Raw genomic sequence first — 19,976 nt, forward strand, 5'->3', positions numbered from 1 at the left:
GTGGAGAGAAACAGCGTTTTTAATATTGACTTTTGGATGTTTTTTATCCTGATTTTGCCTTCTTTCTTTTTTAATTTGCTTCTACATTTGTATAAATTTGGCTCTCTTCCCTTCTGGTGATATTATCTTTATTCGAGGCAAACTAGTCTAATCCCATACAAATGTCAGCGGGATTCCTGAATCTTGCAACACCCTGGCTGCACTGGCAGTTTGCTGGGGGTCAGAGGGCTGTACCTAATTCCCAAACAAATTAGAATACTATTAAAAAAACCCTGCAATGGACCCATTTTATCCTCCCCCATAAAATGAAGTCACAGGACACGTTAGCACCTCAATACTAGGATGATTGGAGCTGTAGAAGCATCCAAGGTAGGCACAGACTGACCTATTCCTCACGTCACATTTTAGAACTCAATGTGCTGCGCTCATTTGTCAGGCCCCACTTTGGCCAGCTCGTTGTTAGAAGGGCAAGAAGATGCCTTTTCCCCTTCAGCATCTTGAACTCTTTCCCCGGTGAAAATGAAGCCGCGAAAGTCTGCAGTGTTGCAGTGTTACAGTGAATTGTCGACTGATGATTTTGTGTCTCACGTATACACTGAGAAAGAGGAGCTAATATAATGCAATTTTCCATGTTTAGTGCATTATTACAGTGGCTGCCTCTGCTGATTAGTTCCTATTTTTCTTGCCCTCTCTTCCTGCACAGCCCTTTTATTTTGGCCTGTTTATCTGCATAGCAAGCCACCTAACCATACGGCTGGTATAGCTGCATGCAGGCTCAGAACTATAATTTCTCTTCCCTTCAGAACTAAATCTTGCAAACCTCAATCTCTCTGGTATCACTATTATTTGATTGTATCTGATTTAACAGGAACCAGCCATTATTTTTGTCAGACTTTCTGCCTCAAAAGATAGAGAAAACTAATCTGACTGGAGGATAATGATGGCCCTTGCACTAATGATCCTTGTCATATTTTCCTGTCATGAAGCCAGTGTTAAAACAGGGACTTTTTGTTTACCTGATTCTTTACAGAATTGCAAAACCCTGACCCTTCAGCACATGAGACTCCCCGCCAGTAAACAATATTGTACTGATCTCCTTCGGGATTCATTTCACTGCCAAATAGCTCATCACGCTTCCTCATTGTCTTAACTTATTACCCAAACAGCAAATAAACAGCCGGAGTAGAGTCAGGGGCTCTCCAGTAACATGACTTTAACTGATTCTTGTATTCAATGTACCCCTATAAATCAGGAACGTACTCTCCCATTCATAATTATTATTAACTGAAAGGCTTCCAGGAAAGAAATTACCTATCTCATATATATATTATTAGAAACATATATCTATTATTAGAAACATACATGTTCCTAATAATCCTAAAATTTGAGAATGCAACAAATATTTCTTACTGTGCAGTTCTCTTAATACGGTGACACGGTATTTTCCCATCTCTCACATCTATGATTTCCATTTTAACTCCTGTTTTCCTGCCTCTGAGTGAGCTATTTCACCAGCTAGAAATCATTCACAAAAGCACCACGCAAAATCCGAGACTCATGGCAAGCAGACCATCAAGCAGCAATTTATGTCAGGGTTCAGGGGAGCTGAGCCTAGGAAATCCCCTCCCCTCTAAGCTAGGTCTTCTCTGGTTCTAAATATCCAACAGTTTCCAACACAGGGAATGTATTTTCCTTTCCTCCTCTCTCTATTTTCCTGCAGTTTGCATTATCATTATTTGTTTAACATATTATGACGTGCGATTTGCCTTGATCTGTGGCTCGGAGACCTTGGAGTGCCTTCGTCCACGCAGTTAGGAATTTCATAAATAAAATTACCAGGCTAAATTCTGCTCTCAGTTACACCAGTGTAAATTCAGAGTAATTTTACTGAAGTCCATGAAGCTACTCCAAATGAATACCACTGCAGCTGGGAACAGAATCTGGTTCACTCTTTTCAAGATCTGAAAGACATAGTCAGACATTCCAATATCCCTTTTTCTATGGATTTTTTTTGTCCATTACAAAACATAACCCCACATTTCCAAAACTCATGCATCATTGCCCTAGTTATAGGCACTTACACAGAAGAGACTCATAGAAATCTAAACAAAATGCTATAGAGGATATGGAGAGCCTGCTACTCTGGGATTAATAGAGACAATACTCATAGCTTTGATCAATAGGATCTGGCAGTATTTGTAGAGCCTCTGAGTTCACAGCCCTCTGATATCTGTGCACAGTTCCCATTCAGCCCAGCATGAGTTGCATGCAAGTACCCATGATCAGAATTTAGACTGCATATACCAAGTAGATGAAGTGGGAGAGATTTGGTACTTTTTGTACCAATGAACAAACCATAATATGGTCCCCACTCAAAGCCAAGATATTTAGAGTTGGGGATGGAGTGACCCTTTATTTATGGAGTCTCAGAGGAGAGGGGCAGGTTGAGGTTAAGCTCTTCAGGGAAGGGACTGTCTACTACTCTGTGTTTGTACAGTGTCTATAATGGGGCCCCATTCTTGGTTGGTCTTAAGGCACTATTGTAATAAATATGATTAATGCATAAAATAATAATCTGTCCCTAACTCCACTCATTAGGCCTCGGACTTGCAGTGTTTTTAAAAATAGGCCTGATACAAAATCCTAGATAGAAGCACCTCAAAACTTTGGATGTGCTCAATTCCAAAACCAAACTCTGCTTCGTGTACTTCATGGCCATGGTCATGTTCCATTCTTAGAGAAGATCCCCTGTTCCAACTTCTTAATATGTGAACAGCGTTCGGTAGGCAGGGCAGGGGTGGAATAAAAATGATCCTCTGTCTTCAGCCTCAGCGAAGAAAGGGACCAGCTCTGTATGTATGTCCCGTTTTAATGGTTTATCATGTGCATTGGTCAGCAACTATCTTACTGGGCGTATGCAAGGGCCTACATTTTCAACCGTGATTAGTGGGTTTGGGTGTCCAACCTGAAATACCTAGAGGAGCATGATTTTCAGAAAATGCTCAGCACCAGCCCCCTGAAAATCAACCCTTTTAGGGTGTTTCAAAATGGACACCCTAACAGTTGAGGCTCCCAAAATCTCTAGCCACTTTTGAAAATTTAGGCCATTAGTATCATCAGTGCAATATGACCGAGTGTCAGCAAAAGCACATTTAATTTAGTACAGAGTATGTCCATTCACTTGAATGGGATTTTGCAAGGTTAAAACACCACCACTTATTAGAAGTAGCAGAGAGAGAAGGTGGGTGAGGTAATATCTTGCCTTTCTCACAGACAGAAGTTGGTCCAGTAAAAGATATTACCTCCCTGACCTTGTCTCTCTAATATCTTGGGACCAACACGGCTACAACAACATTGCATTAGAAATACTGCAGTAGCACCAGTTCAGATTGGGGGTCCATTGTGCTAGGCACTGGCCATACCCATAGCGAGAGAGGGTTCCCGCCCTGAACATTTTATAATCTAGGTAGACTCGAGAGAGACAAAGGAAGAGCTCCTATCTCCATTTTACAGATGAGAATTTGAGACTAGTCCAAGCTCATCCAGGGAGTCAGTGGCAGGAGCCAGGAACTGACCTCAGAACTCCCCAGCCCCCATTCACTAGGCTATCCATCCCATCCCATCCCATCCCAAACACCCGCACTTCTACTAATGACGCAAAATAGACCAAAGCCCATAAATACAGAGTAAAACCGACACGTCTAATGCTGCAGTGTCACTGCAAAGCAAGCATTGCTGCGTTTGCTGGCAATTTTCTTCCCAAACACCTCAAGGCCTGACATCTGAGTTCCCAGTCTTTTGGCCCAGTGCTCAGAGAGAGAAATCTGAGGTGAAATATGGGTGCAATATGCTCATTTGTGCTGCTCTCTCCAAACCCAGAATAACTGTAACTGTTTAGAACAATATTCGGCAAGGAAATGATATACTAAATTTCAGCTCAATGAGATTTGAACTGGCTAAACTCTTAAGCCCTGAAAGTTAAGTTTAGTAAAAGGAAAAAAAAGGAAGAGAGCCCATTGGCAGGTGCTCTTCAAATGTCAGTATCTCTGCATTCATATAACATTTTGGTTTTCATTATATCAGGGGAAAAACTCAGACTGAGAGTCACCATTGACTAAACACACCCCCTCTCCATATAAAACACTGCAGGGCTAACCTTTGGGGCATGCCTCATCCTGCCCTTTCCCCTCTGCCTCATGCATAGGTAACATGGAGTGGCAGGAATTCCTGTCACTGTCCTAATGCTGATATCATGGTTCTCAGACCTGGGCATGCACAGGGTCATGGTGGCACATGGCCTGACCATTACCACCCCTCCATGGTATGAGCATGTCTGGATGCTGCCAGCAGTAATCTGGTGCCATGGTAATTCCGGTGATCCTAGATGCGGTCATATATTTTCAGTGTTCAGGGCTCACAAATTCCAAACTGGGGTGGTTTTAAATCAATCCTGAGAACTGGGAGTTCAAACAGAAATCAGAAAAAGGGAGAAGTAGATAGACAATATCTATTCAGCAGGGAAAATAACCAGCCCCTCTTGTCGCCAGTGCAGGACTGCTCTGCATTTTGTATGTTTTCTAGGATGGGGGCCAGTCTCAGTCTAAAAAAGACCCAAGCTCTGGGGCTTCCACTATCTTCCTGTTACATGGACAACAAAACTCACTATCAAGAATTCTATTCTGCCTTAGTGTATCCTTTCTGAAGCCCCTCCCCCCATATACTACTCTGAGTGAGCCCTTTCAATCCCTGGCATTTACAGCCTTCAAACATTACAGCCTTCAAACATGTTGTCATATCCCCCTACGTCGGCCAAACTATATAGCCTGTTAGCACTTTTAGTCTTCCCTCGTAAATCACACTCAGCAGTCTCCTGATCCTTTCTCCAGCTCTTTGATCTCCAGCTCTGTTTATGTGGTGCCAGAATTGAATGCAATGGGCCAAATTCATCCCTCATGTAGTCAGTGGATTTACAAGGACAAATTTGGCCCACTATTCCAGGAATGTATGCATCGGGGTGAAATCCTATGTGCATTGGGGCAAAACTCCCATTGATTTCAAAGGGACCAGGATTTTACCCCAGAGCTGATAGCTTTTCTCTATTACCTCCCTGCTCCATGAAATGATGCCTTTTGATTATGCAGTCCCAAGTTATTTGGGCCTTTTCTGCTTCCAAGTCAACCTGCAAACTCAGGTCTAATATGTGGTCTACGATCACCAAGAGGCCTTTCCCAGAATTGCTGCTTCCTATGTATCTCCTTATCGTTAAGGGTATGTCAGCACTGCACAGTTAATTTGGGCTCTTATCCAGGTTTTAGCCTCAACCCCTCTACCATCCACACAGAAAAATCTCTGACCTATGTTTGCAGTTGCTATAAACTCAGGCTAGTTTACAAGGTTAGTGGAGGTGGGGGGGGGGGGCGAGATTTGCTAGAACCCGGGCTCTACTTGAACTCAGGCTGGAACCCACCCACTTTGCAGTGAGGATGCAGCTAAATCATTCAAGTACTGACAGTCCTCAAATACCTTCCCACAATTCCACCTGAATGACCGACAAGTTCTCCGGCAAAGGACACAATTGACTAGGAAAGAATCCTAGAGCATCTCAGCACGAACAATCATGGAATATGCCCCCAGACATACATGAGTGAGTGCAGAAACACTAAGGACACAGTGACACAGGTAGGGTGTTGCAAGGTGGCTGCTCACACCCAGGTGACAGTCACTCAGGCTAACTGTGCAGTGTAGACTTAGCCTAAATAAACACGTTGCAGATTATTTCCCCACAGATTTGCTACCTTCATTTTTGTAGCTTTCTCACTTGGTTATTTTCTGTTGTTCCTAATCTCTCAAAATTCCTTTGCTTTGTTTCTCTGTCCAAACTGGGTATTTGCAACTCACCCCCGTGTTGCATCATCTGCAAATGCTGTTCAATGTCCTGTTTATTTCCTCTCATCTGAACTGAAGATGTTCAATCAGAGCTATGTAACACTGAGCCTGTCTTGGCCTCCACTCCAGACACTTCCCCACAATTCAGTACACTGCTATTCAACATTGGTCTTTGTTTAGGGTCATCTAGCCAGTTTTCAATCCACACAGAAGTGCTTCTACACAAGCCAATTTGAATTGATTTTTCATGCAAGATTTCATGAGACACAATCTCAAATGCTTTACTAAAATCCATATATATGGTGATAGATCTCACGGCCGCAGTGCCACCGTGTGCTAATACAATGACAACCTAAATAGTGCTTGTTTCTGCTACTCTGGGCTGAGACAACAGGGCTGACAGGGCTGAGACAGTATCATTCTCCCAGGTGTGGACATCTAGAGTTGACCACTGTGAAGCGTCTGCTATTAGAGAAGTGCTTAGAAGTGAAAGATCCCTTCTGGGAAGATTTTTGATCATGGAGATTCGGTTAGGCCACATTTAAAACAAATGCTAGGAAAACCTCATTTCCCTGCCAAAACTCTCATCCATTCACATCTCCACAAAGAGAAAGTGCATCTTCATCTCCTGAGAAGGCCGTTGCTTATCCTATTCTGTGCTTTGACTCTGTGACAGTTTGGTGCCATAATAAATTGGGATAAATAGCAGTGGGACAAAACCTAGTTTCCTTGAAGCTCTCCGAATTATTATTAATTATTATTATTATTTTGGTCAGGGGAGGACAGAAGAGATTTTGAAGCCCTGGTTCTGAACCAGCCCTTGTGGTTTTTGGTTCCAGAAGACCCTGATTTCTGGTCCTTGTTTGTTTACAGATGGAAGTCTCCTGGGATGACCTGTTCTCGAAGTATTTCAGCTCCCCCAAGGCCAGACAACAGCTATCTCTGAAACAGTCAGCCGCAAACAGAAGAGCATGGAAGAGCCAAGCAAATCACTCTAGTCATTTCTGCTGTGCTTGCTGAAGACATGCAGCTTTTTTCTGCCTGCATAGCTGCTAGAGTAGGCAACAGGGTCAAGGTTACTACGCTCCCCATAATCAACTGCAACTGGGAAGCATTTCTCACCGCAAACTACTGCATGACAACCCAAGCATTGAGGTCATGCGCCAGTCAAATGGTACAGACAGAGAGAAACGAAAGTCATTTTTGTACCTTCCCCTGCAGGTAGTTCGCTGCTGAGGTCTCACAGACTTTTCAGAGGTGCGATCATCATTATTGCTAATTAGTTTTATGAGATCACCACCCCCATCATGCTCGGCACTGTACTCACACAGCAAGAGAGGGCCTTAGTCCCAGAAAACTTGCAATCTAACAGAGAGGAAAAGGAAACAAAGTCAGGGAAAGTAATTTGCCCAGTGTCACTCAGCAGGTCAGTGGCAGAGTTGAGAATGGCTAGGGAACTTAAAATGATCATTTATCATTCCATTATCATTACTTTGCAAGAATTAAGGAGTGGCATTTCCCCTGAGAATGCTGTCACAAAAGGGAGGAAAGGGGGATTTATTTAGGCTCTCGGCACCCTGACACATCATTATTGATCCAATAAAATACCACCAGCATTAAAAAAAATATAATTTCACACGTATAGAAATTCTTTTTCCATCCCTTCATTATTATGGGAAGCATCGCCTTAGGCCTCTCCATAAATTGTATGGAACAGATTTTGCAGCGTGCCTAGCAGGTCATCAAATCTGGGCTATTTTAGACCAAGTGGGGGAGCAAGTCCCACTGCATTTCAATGGTATTTGGGCATCTCACTCCCTTTGGATCTTTTCTGGTTTTTAAACATATCTTTGTTTTTTAAATGATTTCCAAGGTGAGCGAATGGAATCCATGGAAATCGCAAGGTTAGCTCTTTAAAGGATATTATCAGGCACACAAACCAGGTGCATCTTTTCTTCTTCCTTTCATCGTTAAGTGCCAAATTCTCAAAATACAATGCTCTTTGTAAAAATTGCGGCTTCTATAAAAAATGTACCTGCCACAGTAGGGCAAAACAAATGAACAGAGGGTGAAAATAAATAGGCTCCGCTGGTGTCTGTAGGCAGAAGATGTTGTCTCCCTTAGTACTTCACTATTTTATGGCGTATAGGGAATGTATTGGCGTTTCACCACTTTGGACAGCTCCATAAAATACGAGCACAGAGGCTATGGCAACCCTGGAGGACAAGTGAAGACCATTCCTGCCCCCTCTTGATTTACATGCATGTCTGCTGGTGTTCACTGCTGGATGTATATTTCCCCTGGTGAGATGCGGCTGAGCACGTAAACACATCAGAACAGATTTGCCTCGAAGAAGGCATTCAGTGTCTCTGTACTTTGCTATGGATCACCAGTGTGATCACAGGGAAACAACTCTTTTCATTGTTGTTATTATTACTTCCCTGTGTTTTGATAGCGCCAATCAGGGGCTGGGATTCCACTGGGCTAGGCACTGGACAAACACTGATCAAAAAAAATGGTCCCTGCCCCCAAAGACCTTACAATCTAAGGAACTTAATTGGCTACCTCTCCATTCCTTATGATCCCTGGGTGTATTGCAGCAGAAGTCCAAAGAAATGAGAGTGGCTTCCTATGGGTCATTATAGGGCTGGTACTATGTTGGCATATTTTCCCTAACATTTTAGAAAGAAGTCCTTGCAAAATGATTATTTATCTAGACACTAAGTATAACCAAACATTTTGTAATTGCAAAAACGATGTACAGTGGCCATTTCAAAGGTAAATTGGCTTAATCCATAGCATTGTACATCTTCCTGAGTGTATCAAATATCACAGGCCAGATGTTCAGCCATTCTGAGCCATTCTTTAGTGCAATGGGCACTTAAAGCTGCCTTTAGCAGCCAGCTGAGTATACCTCAGCACAAGGCACCTGGAGGGTATGGCCATGAATGGGAGGGACATGGCCAGAGTGCACAGTACTCTGTACAATCCTCAGCCAGTGGAGAGATTCCTAGAGAACTGCGCTAACCAGTGCAACTTGGAGCAATCTTTAGGCTGCTCTAAGCTATGCTGAAGGTTGTTTTGGTCTCCAGTAAGGCCAAAGATCAGGGGAAATATAAATGTGGCTTATAGCACAAGTATGCATTTAGATCAAGTGTGATCTTAAGCTCAGAACTGAGACCCATGTATTGTCTAATATACATCATATAGGGCTGGATTCTGCAAGGTACTTAATCACATGCCTAATTTTAAGCATGTGATCCATCACATGACTCACATGCTTATGTACTGACCTGAATGGGGGCCTTAGGCTGTCTGCTTATCATAGCCAGGGCTCTCAAAACATTTTTTTCTACATTTTCAAATCCCGCCCTTCCCCGCCTCCCGCCCCATGACAAACAGACAGCATTTTTCAGAATGTCATATTGGACCTACTGTTGCAGTCAGTTAATGCAATTGATGATAGATCACATCATTTTCAACCGCATTTTTAATAGCAAGAACAGCTGTATTATGATACACATCTTCTTACCCACTAATGTCTTCCGACTATGTTACAGTTGTGCATCTGTGAGGTTCATAATTGGTGACATAATGGTCAGTTTTGAAGAACCATTGATAATCACATTCAGCATCTTTGTCAGGATCACTTGCAAAACAAAAAAACAACACTGATCTAGATCTAGGCAGCTTTACAGAAGAGATATTTAATCCCAATGGTGCACATTATGTGATACTAGAAATCCTAGACCATGTATCACGTGCTTCACTGGGATTAAATATCATTTCAATCAATGCTGCTATTCACTGTACAATGCTTAGATAGTTTCCCTAAGTAATGCTGGAGTGGAGTATTGTTTTACTATTAATCATTAGCTACAAGCGGGGCATCTGAATTCTACGGCAATTTCCGAGGTGGGGGGTAGAGAATTTTCTGGCTGATATGGATAGTAAATAAAGCATGTTTTGTAATGCTAATACTGGCCACAGAACCCACTATGAGGTAGAGAATTCCAGTGATCCTTGTTCCTCACAGTCTGCGCAAAGGTATGATATTACATAGCGTGAGGCTGGAAATAACAGTAAACTATAGACTCCTTTCTGCAGTGATGCTGTGTATTGGTTGAAGGAAACCATATCATCGTTTATAAAGCAACAGAGGCATAAATGGTGCTTTACAAGCATGTAGGAAGAAAAGATGCCTGCCTCAAGGAGCTTACAAACTAAGTGAGACTGATTGTGTGGTCTAAGAGTGAAACACTCACCCTGCTGAAGTCAATGGTAGCTTTGCTATTGACTTCAATGGAGCCAAGATTTCACCCCAAGAGTTTTAATCCAATGGCAACAGTTGACTGATGCTGCCCTCAGAACCCGGCAGTGGGTTATTGATTGATCTGAGAGATAAGTTGAGGGTTGTGTCGGGAACCAGCGGCAGTCAGATGAGGCCCAGAGGAACATGGGTAGGGGGTAGAATGTTGCTGTCTGTGTGGGACGATTAACCAGTTACAGTGAAGAGCACTGGGACCAGATCCTGCAAACTGGATTATGGAGCTACATTGTGTACAAATAGAGTGAAAATCACATACACGCATATTGTATTGGGCTCTCCCTCCCGCATTAGCTGGGTGGCAGATGAGTGTGGTTTGAGGGAGAGGCTGAGGGAACAGGATTGAACCAATGTGTTCTTTTGGTGGATGATGATGCTGGTCCACCAGCCATAGGGGTGGCAGGTGCTGCTGGATTACAGCTCTGGCTCTATTCAAAGTTTGGAGTTTTAGACTACATGCCCTGACCTCACTCCACTAATGCTCCAGTGTATATTTAACAATGGGGCACTGGCCACAACCCAGTGTATTGAAGGCGTGTATATGGGAAAGAGATGAATATGTGTAGATGTCAGGGTGTATGGTTAATAAGAGTGAGGCATGATGATCTAGTGAGCAGAATAAGAACCAGAAACACTTGAGCTCTCAGCCTAGCTAGTGCCCAAGCCACTCACTTTCTCTGTTCTCTTAAGGGTGCCAAGAAGATTAAAATTGAAATAAATATGGCCTGGTGTAGTTGTGTGTTGAGTGTTGGACGATGAGCTCCAGCTCAAACATATTCAGTTTATGAGTCAAGAAAGGTTTTTCCTAACCATCACCCCTGCAAACTGAACCTGGGCTCTGCCAATCATGCCGGATTCTTTTGAGTGAGTGATGACTACTCTGCAAGCTAAATCCCTGTCCTTGATTACAGCTGGGTGTCCCCCACAGTTTTCCATAGCGTCACTCAAGGGTAAGCAAGGATAGGTTGGAACGTAGCTAAAATTTCTATTGATGGCGTGTGAGCCAGAGGAGAATTCAGTTCTCCCTCCCAAAGTGGCATTTACCATGCTGGGTTAACAGCCATAAAAAGTACTAAGAACTTACTTTTGTTACCACAGTAAGCAATTTAGACTCTACTCAACAGATCTGTTTTCTGTGTGTAAGGAGGTATCATTTTTAGACAGTCCCTCATCAGAACAAAATCACACTTTCAATGAGTTTGTATCTGTAACATGCTATAAAGGTGCTAAGTGTTATTATTAAGCAAGCTGTGCTGCTATCTGGCTCCTTAGAACAAAGAAACCTGAAAGGCAATAAATAATAGGTCAGTCTTATTTATTATCTTTATATTTCCTTCAGTGTGTACCCACTACCCAGCACTAATTTGGAGGGTATTCCCTAACTTTATTGGTCTGCCCTGGCATATAGCCAATCTATTTTAAGTATATATATATAGCCACCGTTGCCATAGTATCTTACTGCCTGGCAATCTTCAAAGCATTTATCCTCACAATACCCCTGTGAGGGAGGGAATTGTTGTTATCCCCATTGTACCAATGAGGAACACAGGCACAGAGAAGCCTAAGGTCACACAAAGTCTGTGGCAGATCAGGGAACCACTGTCTCAGAGTTTCATAGGCTAGACCATCTTTCCTCTCATATATATAGTATATGGCTATGACAGTCTGGGGAACGTGTGTGCGCAATTATGGATTCCATGTGGTTTTATGAACACTATTTGTACTTGTAACAGTCATTCTGAATTAGATCATCTGTTTGGTAGCAGGAACCTGGCATGTAGTGAGGAGGTAAGTTTGGAAAGGTGTGAAAAAGCAATCAAAGGCCCCTCAGCCTTGAATGGCTCTCACCGGCTTCAACAAGGAGATTTCTGCTAGCAGGGCCTTTGTGTAGACTAGCTTTTCACAGAAACCTACCTGGAGAGTGGCTGGGTTGGGGAGAGGGCTTGGGATCCTTCTATGCCTGAGCACATGCCTGGAAGAGCTGGTGGAATTTTTCTCCAGCTGACAAGAGCCAGCTTTAAAAAGAGATGTGCTATAAGCCAGGACAGCCATTCCAAATCTGGTGGAGTGAGGGCAGGAGGGCCTTTGGCACCCCATCCCCCAAAGACACTGACGAAACCCAAGGACTCTGAGGAGTGGTGAAGACTCAGAGGGGAGATAACTTGTAAACTGTGCAGGAGAGTTAAGTGTGTGGATTTAAGAAATTCCTTTGCAAAGTCTGTGTTCAATACTTTACCTGTCCCCAGAGAGTTTAACTATAAAGCAGAAGGCCCACAAGGCTGGAGCCCTGTGGAAGAATATGCATAAGTTACTGGGGAGACTTAGGACATTAAGCACTGGTCTTGGGGCTTAAGGTACTTGGACTGCAGAGAATCATATCCCAAAGAAGAAAGCCAGACAGAGAATCAGCATGTCAGGAGTGTGCCTGAGAGGCTAGGCTAGAGACAGAATCTGGACTCTGCCCAGACCCGGCTGGCTTGGAAGCACATGGGATCCAATGGTTGGGTCCAATATAGCAGACTGGTGACTGTCCACACACTGGACTTAGCCAGGGCTATACCTGACTATATGGGAAAAGTCATTAGACCTATAGATAAAACATATATTTAATCAAACCAAATTTAATGTCAAGCTGTGCATTCAGTTAGGAGACTACATGTTTGTAGCCAAATCTTCAGTTTATGTAAATCAGCATAGCTCCATTGATTCATTGATCCTGATTAATACCTACTAAGGAATAGAAGAAGCCACCTTGATTTGAAATCATAGCACACAAGAATAGCGTGTTCCTTGAGTAAACTTCCTTCTTTATCTTTGCTTCCCTTCCACTTTCTGATGATTGGCAGAGCACATCTAGCTTATTTATGCTGCAGATATTGACTTACACAGCTTTCCCCCCTGTGGTAGATTTTGGGGGTGAGTTAATTTACTCAAGAGAACAATTTAAATACCCCCCTCATGTAGGTTTGCCAGATTGCCTTAGACACCTCTTGGGTATCTAAGGGCAGGATTGCCCATAGAATGTATCATTGTACACAGGCAGCATTCTGAAGCATGAAATCCATTTTTAAATTTTGCACACTGGTTTCTGACTTCTTATAGCTCCTAGTAAGAGCTGTATCTCAGTATTTGCAGGTGGGGACAACTTTAACAAAAATCTTCAGCTCCTATTCATCTGGAAAAATTCATGCATTTCTACTCTCATGTAAGTATAGGCCCGGTATTCACAGCACTTCCCACTAAAATGCAATACAGTAGGTGATAAGCCCTGAATCACTCATTGCTAGGAACCCTACACTTCAGTAAGAAAGGACAGAATTAGGATAAAAAATACCCTTAGACCCTAACTAACCGCTTTAGCTACTGAAGATTACAGAATCCCATTTTAGTGATATCAGAGTGCATTTTCCACAGCAGAAATGGGAAACATCTATTTAATCCTGGTCATAGAAAACCAGTAAAACTAAGTATTTTAGGAGTAAGAAGGAATCTGCAGTTTCTATGTCCATTTTCTTTTAGACTTATAAGTAAGTGTGTTTTATAAGGGTAGACTTTGTTATCTAAATATATAGATATACACAGATATAGATATACAAACTCTCCCCCATTTATACCAGAGTCACCTTATTAATCTCAATGGGGTTGCACTGGTATGGCGGAAAGAATTTGGCCCATTTATTGTACCTTCATGGTACACTTTTGAATCCAGGAGTTTGCTTAATATAAAAGCTTTCTCTGCCATAAAATTTGCATCTCATCAGCCTGCATCACCAACAGCTCCCCAGAAACAAATAAAAAGAATCATCGTAATTAAATGCCAACAGAATGCTCAATGCTGTACAGACCATGGCGGATGACACAGTCCCTGCCCCCGCGGAAGGACCAAATCCTGTGACGTGTGGAACACCTCCACCCAGGTGGTGGGCAACATCAACCCCCATTGACTTCAGGGTGCTCAGCACCTCGCAGGATTTGGCGCAAAGGGCCTCATCCTTCAGGGAACTAAACTCCTAATGAGAACCTGCAACTCCCATTGAAATCAACGATGCAAGATGTTGAGCATCATTTTTTGCATGATGCCAAGCACCCTCATCTCCCACTGAACTCTGGGGGAGTAAGGGCACTCAGCATTTCAGTCAGTGACACTCAGGAGTGTACGCTAGTTAGTCAGACAAAGCATTTCAGACACAAAATGACACGGGGGAGGAGGGGAGGGGAGGGAGGGCGACCTCTTAGAGCACAGCAAGTTGCTTTGTTTTGTCTATTAGGTCCATCAGAGCCTGTTTACTGAGGCAGGCAGGCATTGATGGGCTTGGTAGAAGACCTGAATTTTAAGGAGGAGGGATCTGAATGCAGAGAGCCGTGCAGGCCAGCAGTAGGAGGGAGCTCCTGGCACAAATTGCAGTATGGAAGGAGAACGCAAAGAGAGGGAACTGGGCAGAGCAAAAAGGGCAAGAAGAGGAGGTGGGAGATACAAAGGCAGAAATATAGGGTCTGAGGATGACTACATGGGAAAAAAAAAGCTATGTTCTTAACTCGGGTTAGCAGCAGGAGTTCAAGCCTATAGGGCAGCCTGGGGTCACACTCAAGCTTCTAACCCAAATCAAAAGCCCAGCAGCTTCACTGCTATTTTCACTCCAGGTAGCGAATATGGGTTAGCTAAGCCCGGTTAGAACACACTTTTTTTTTGCAGTCTAGACATATCTATAAGCAAAAGAATAGCAAGGGCCTTGAACAGGAGATAAGGTGCTGGAACCGGATGATGTGAAAGAAGAGAAGAAACTAGTGGAGGGATCTGAGGAGGATCCTGGCCAAGGAACCAGTCATTCAGTGGGTCACCCGGCTTTTGTTCTTCACTATGAATACAGTGGGATCGGATTAAAACAAAATGTTAAAAAGTTACTTTTGCTAGTGCACCATATTCGCATAACTCTTTGCTATTTGCTCATCGCATATGCATGCATATCACAATCTTCATTCTGGGCTCCTCTAGGGATGAAATATTTAAATGGTTTATACATAACTATCCATTCTCATTTAAATGAGTCATTGTCACATATAAATCTGACTTCATTTTACTTTAGCTTCCTTCTTCTTTTTTATTACTCTTCTGTCCTACAGTCTCACCACTATGGGCTCTGATAAGATGTCATAAGCTAAGCAGCATAGCCCAGTCAGGATGTGGATGGGAGACCTCAGAGGAAACCAGATGCTGCAGAATAATTAAATGGCTCTCACCTCTGTGTCAGTATTGAACCAGTGCCCAGTCATGGTGTTTGGGGGCATTGTGTGATTGAAGGTGCCATCCTGTGGAAGGGGTGTAATACCATGAGTAGTCTTTTAAGAGCCCATGACAATTTTAGCAAAGGCATCCTGACCAAATTTCAGTGTAGGGAACTACATTTTCCATGTACTAAAAATTACTTTGCAGTTTCAATCAGTAAAGTATTCTTCACCACATGTCCTGATCCACTGGTATTGACACTGAACAATGTTATACAGCTTCTACATTCCACCCCACAAGAGAGTAGCTGCATTTTAGTGGTTAGTGACATTGTTATAAGAACAAGTGCAGGAGAAAGAGCCAGTCTGTAGAGTGCTCTGGGAGTGAGGTGCTGTATAAGTGTCTGTTTTCCTTTGCTAAATGTTATTAACTGATATAAGGGGGAGAGGAGGTGGACTCATACTAGAGTCATGGAGTACAAGGCTGGAAGGAATCACCCAGATCATTTGGTCCAACACCCTGTATCTAATGGGAAGGACCCCAGAATTTCCCAGCCCCTGTATTCACAGTGATGCTTAGACCTAGATTTCCAATGAAGGCAACACTGAACTCATTACATGTACCTTGAGCTAAGATTATTTTCTGTTAAGCAGACCTGGCTGAATCCCACTTACTGACTCATAAGTGTTTTTATTGCTATGGTTTCAGCCATGCATTTATGGGCACAAAGCCCAGCTGTACACAACTTAGGGTTTTGAATGCAGAAAACCCACTATTTCTGAATAATGCCAATTTGTGGTTTATGCAACATAATTCTCCTTATGTCAGCAGAAAGGAAGCTCTTTACCACTGCTAACCTTGTGCCTTAGAAAACCTAGGGCATTCTTTACTGGACTTCTTACTTTATGGCTTCACTTTCTAAACCTTCTTCAAAAGGCAGATCAGATTCAAAGAGTTCAGCAACGCAATGAGCACGTATACGTCACTCAAGTCAGTTAGAAATGACATGAGCAAAGCACTGGAGAATGTGTTGTAGGAAATAATCATAAATTGGCAAAATGATTAATCAGAGGAGCAAGCGGGTCCATTCAGCTCTAATTTCGGTTATTCTGCATAGCACTGCAGGGGTTCCGACACTATATACACTGATGACCAAGGCAGACCGAGAATGCAGAGTATCGGATGGGGAGGGGAAGATCTCTTGCTCACTGGTCTACAGAATCATAAAGCTGAAGACCCACTGTAATAGTGGCCATGTTAGTATGTGTCCACATAGGCTCTCTCTACACAGCTCACAGTACCAAGACACCCAACCTGTGTCGACAGGCTCCTTGTAGTGGTCTAAAAATAGCTGTGTAGACAACCCTCTGAAGTTGTGGCTTCGTCTGGTGCTTGGGCACTGAAACCTCCCTCCCTCAGCTTCAGAACCAGAGCCCCAACTTCAAAGCACCGTCTTTCAGTGCTAATGTGAGCTCTGCAAGCCCGAGTCTATCGACCTGGTCTGGCTCCCATGCGGGCTCTTTAGACATATCCATAAAGGCCTCAGTTTAGCCCGTACTTAAATCCCATTGAAGTGAATGCAGTGTTCTGTACAATCAGAGACAAAGAAAGAAAGCATATTTGGTGGTTAAAATGCAGAAGTGGGAGTCACAAGATTTGGGTTCTAGTCCCAGCTCTGTTACTGGTTCACTGCATAACACTGGCCAAGTCACTGCTCCTCTCAGTTTCCTGTCTGTAAAATGGGAACAGCTGTACCTATATCACAGAGGGCAGTGAGGCTCAATTCACTATTGTGAAGCCCTTTGAGATTCTCTGAGAGAAGGTACAATAGAACTTAAAGGCTACTTCTAAACTCTTCCCTATAGCAGGCTATTTGTCCACTACTTAATGAGTAGGCTAACCAATAGAGGAGGGGCTATTCCACATGCAGCTTTGGGTTGCATCTGAATATCTGTCTTCATATTATTCTGTGGCATATGATCAGGCTTTACAACAATACACAGGATTTTCCCCTACAGAAAATAGAAGCCACAACATTGAATGGTGGGGAAGGGAAAAACAAGACCACAAGTGTGCTTGGTTCCAACTCATCCTGAACTAATTAAAATGAAAAGTGTATTACTCCGCTCACCCTAGCAAATTAGATTTACAGTGCACCAGAGAGTGTGTTCTCAAAGCAGGTAGGGGGTATGTAAACATTTTAGTATTTTTATAGCTGCTTCTGATATTAAGATAATGGTTGGGGGGGGAATCAAAACAGGATGGGACGCAACCACTAAATCTTCACAGGAAAATAAAATCTCCATATTTTCTCTTAAAATCAGTTGGGAGGAAACAAGCTACAAATGATTTTGCAACTAAGCAGGGAGAAGAGAGGTTAATGAAGGTGACCTTCTGCAGAAAACGATTAGCAAAATTTAGGCTTAGCAAACCAATCCTAATAACATGCAATGTTAAAAACACCTCCAGTATTTGGTCTCTGTGGTGTCATTGGCTTTGCTTATGACTGGTTTGCTTAGAAGTTTTAAGAAGTTCAGCCCACTCTGATTTCTTTTAATGTGAATCACTTATGCAAACTCTGTGTTCTGATTTGGGTTACTTTGTGAATTAGGAAAGCTGACGAAATGTGATGATTTATTGATGTTTCCTTTTATTTCTCACTCGCCAGACTTCATAACACTAATCTCTGTGGCTCATGAAAAATGTTAAACCAAGGGAATAGTAAATAGGAACCAGGTCAGGCATCCTAAATTTTCCACCCCACTTCAGCAGGAAGAAGGAAGCAAACTGACAGATCCAGGGGCAAGGAGTACAGAAGGGATGGGCATCTATGGGCATCAGATTGCATGGCATGGATAAAAACAGCCAGTGAAATATACAATCAGGTGACAGGGGGTATTAGCCTTTGGAACCCTCACCTCTATCATCTTTTTGGGGCACGGACAGCAAGTTTCAGGGTCCGATATTCAACTGGCATAATTGGGTGCGATCCCGCTTCATATTATATTGCAATTACATGTATGCAGTCAAATAAAGTGTTAGTCTAAGTGGCTGAACCATCCAACAGCTGAGGGAAGAGCTCTGTGCAAGTCCATGAGGAAACCAGGCAGCACACACTGATGGGTGGAACCCACCCTATGTGATCTATGTCTTCTAACTGATCACAGTGGCAAAGCGGGGAGACACAAACCCCCCCTTATAGTTATTGGATCACTCCACATCTGAAGCAATTGAGCTTTACCCAAAGATGGTGTGGAAGATCAAAGCCCAGGGGCTTGGCTGTTGGCTCTGTCACGAGATGGGATTGGCTAGCACACCATCTAGCGGTGATAGCGAGGGTCCTTGGAGGAATGGTCGATACAAGGTGCCTTGGGCTAAGATGGCAACTCGGTGGATTACATACATCTTTAAACAGGGCTAGATGCGGCAATATCTTGCAGCTTAGGGAGAAAATTTTGCATGGGGACTTGTCACTTGATGTCAGGAGGAGTGATGCTGGACAGAATTGGCAGCCCAGCCAGGCTGATCGGTCAGCACCTGTTATTATATGCCTGGTTTCATTCAGCCTAGCGTCTACTAATCCTGTGTAAAAAGAGCTGAGGCACACTGGGGAACAGTATAGCAAAAGACAAGCTCAGAATTTCTCAGAGCCTGTGCACTTGCTCAGGTAGAACCAGCGAGTTTGCTGATCAGACTCTTTTTTTGTCTTTATTTTCAGTGAGGTCTTGGTATTTTCAGTGAAGTGTTACATGAAAGTCAAGGTACGGTCCAAAGTAACTCCTAGATACACAGGCTACAGGCCATGGTCCAGCCCGTGTCCATTCAGGAAGATGTTCAACAGTTTGTTGGTATAATGCAGCTACATTCCCATTGTACACACTGGAAGTACCAAAGCTGTAACTAGCAGGCCACATCTTTCAGATCCTGGCCAGCACGGACTCTCAAAGTCCTTGGAGCAGCACCCATTTACACTGGCTAAGGATCTGGTTTGCCTGCACTCCTGTACGCCGGACACATATAACAAGCAGGGATGGATCGAGGAGAGGACAGAGATGGTTGCTTTCTGTAGTATCATTTCCAACGCTGCAAGGGGATTCCAGGTGAACTTTAATGCTGGCCCTGTCTGTATTTCATTCTGTTGGTTTCCCTACCACAGTGTGCAACCCTCCCCCAAGTCCGGGGCTGGGGTCCATTGACAGCCTGACTCCCACAGCCTCTGTTAACAGCTGTGTAAGTCTGTGCCCTTAGCAGACGAATTCAGGCAATGTTAAAAGTTCAAGGGTTGGAGTTACAGAAAAGGCAAGAGGTTATATTTTAGTTATCGGTTTTAAACAGAACCGTAGTGCTACTATCTAGGAGTTGAGGGGCATCTCCTCTCCTCTTCCACTGCCTGCTGGACACGGGATTTGCTCTTCCACACAGCTTCCCTGAGAGAAGATGAAGCTCAAGGCGGCATTATCCCAGTGCCTTTTCCTCCCCCTTTTTGCAGGAGTTAATCTGTTCAGTGACGGCAGCATGAGCAGCTCTGTTCCTTTAACC

This window comes from Eretmochelys imbricata, chromosome 10 (genome assembly GCF_965152235.1).
Source record: "Eretmochelys imbricata isolate rEreImb1 chromosome 10, rEreImb1.hap1, whole genome shotgun sequence".
In the NCBI taxonomy this organism is placed as follows: Eukaryota; Metazoa; Chordata; order Testudines; family Cheloniidae; genus Eretmochelys; species Eretmochelys imbricata.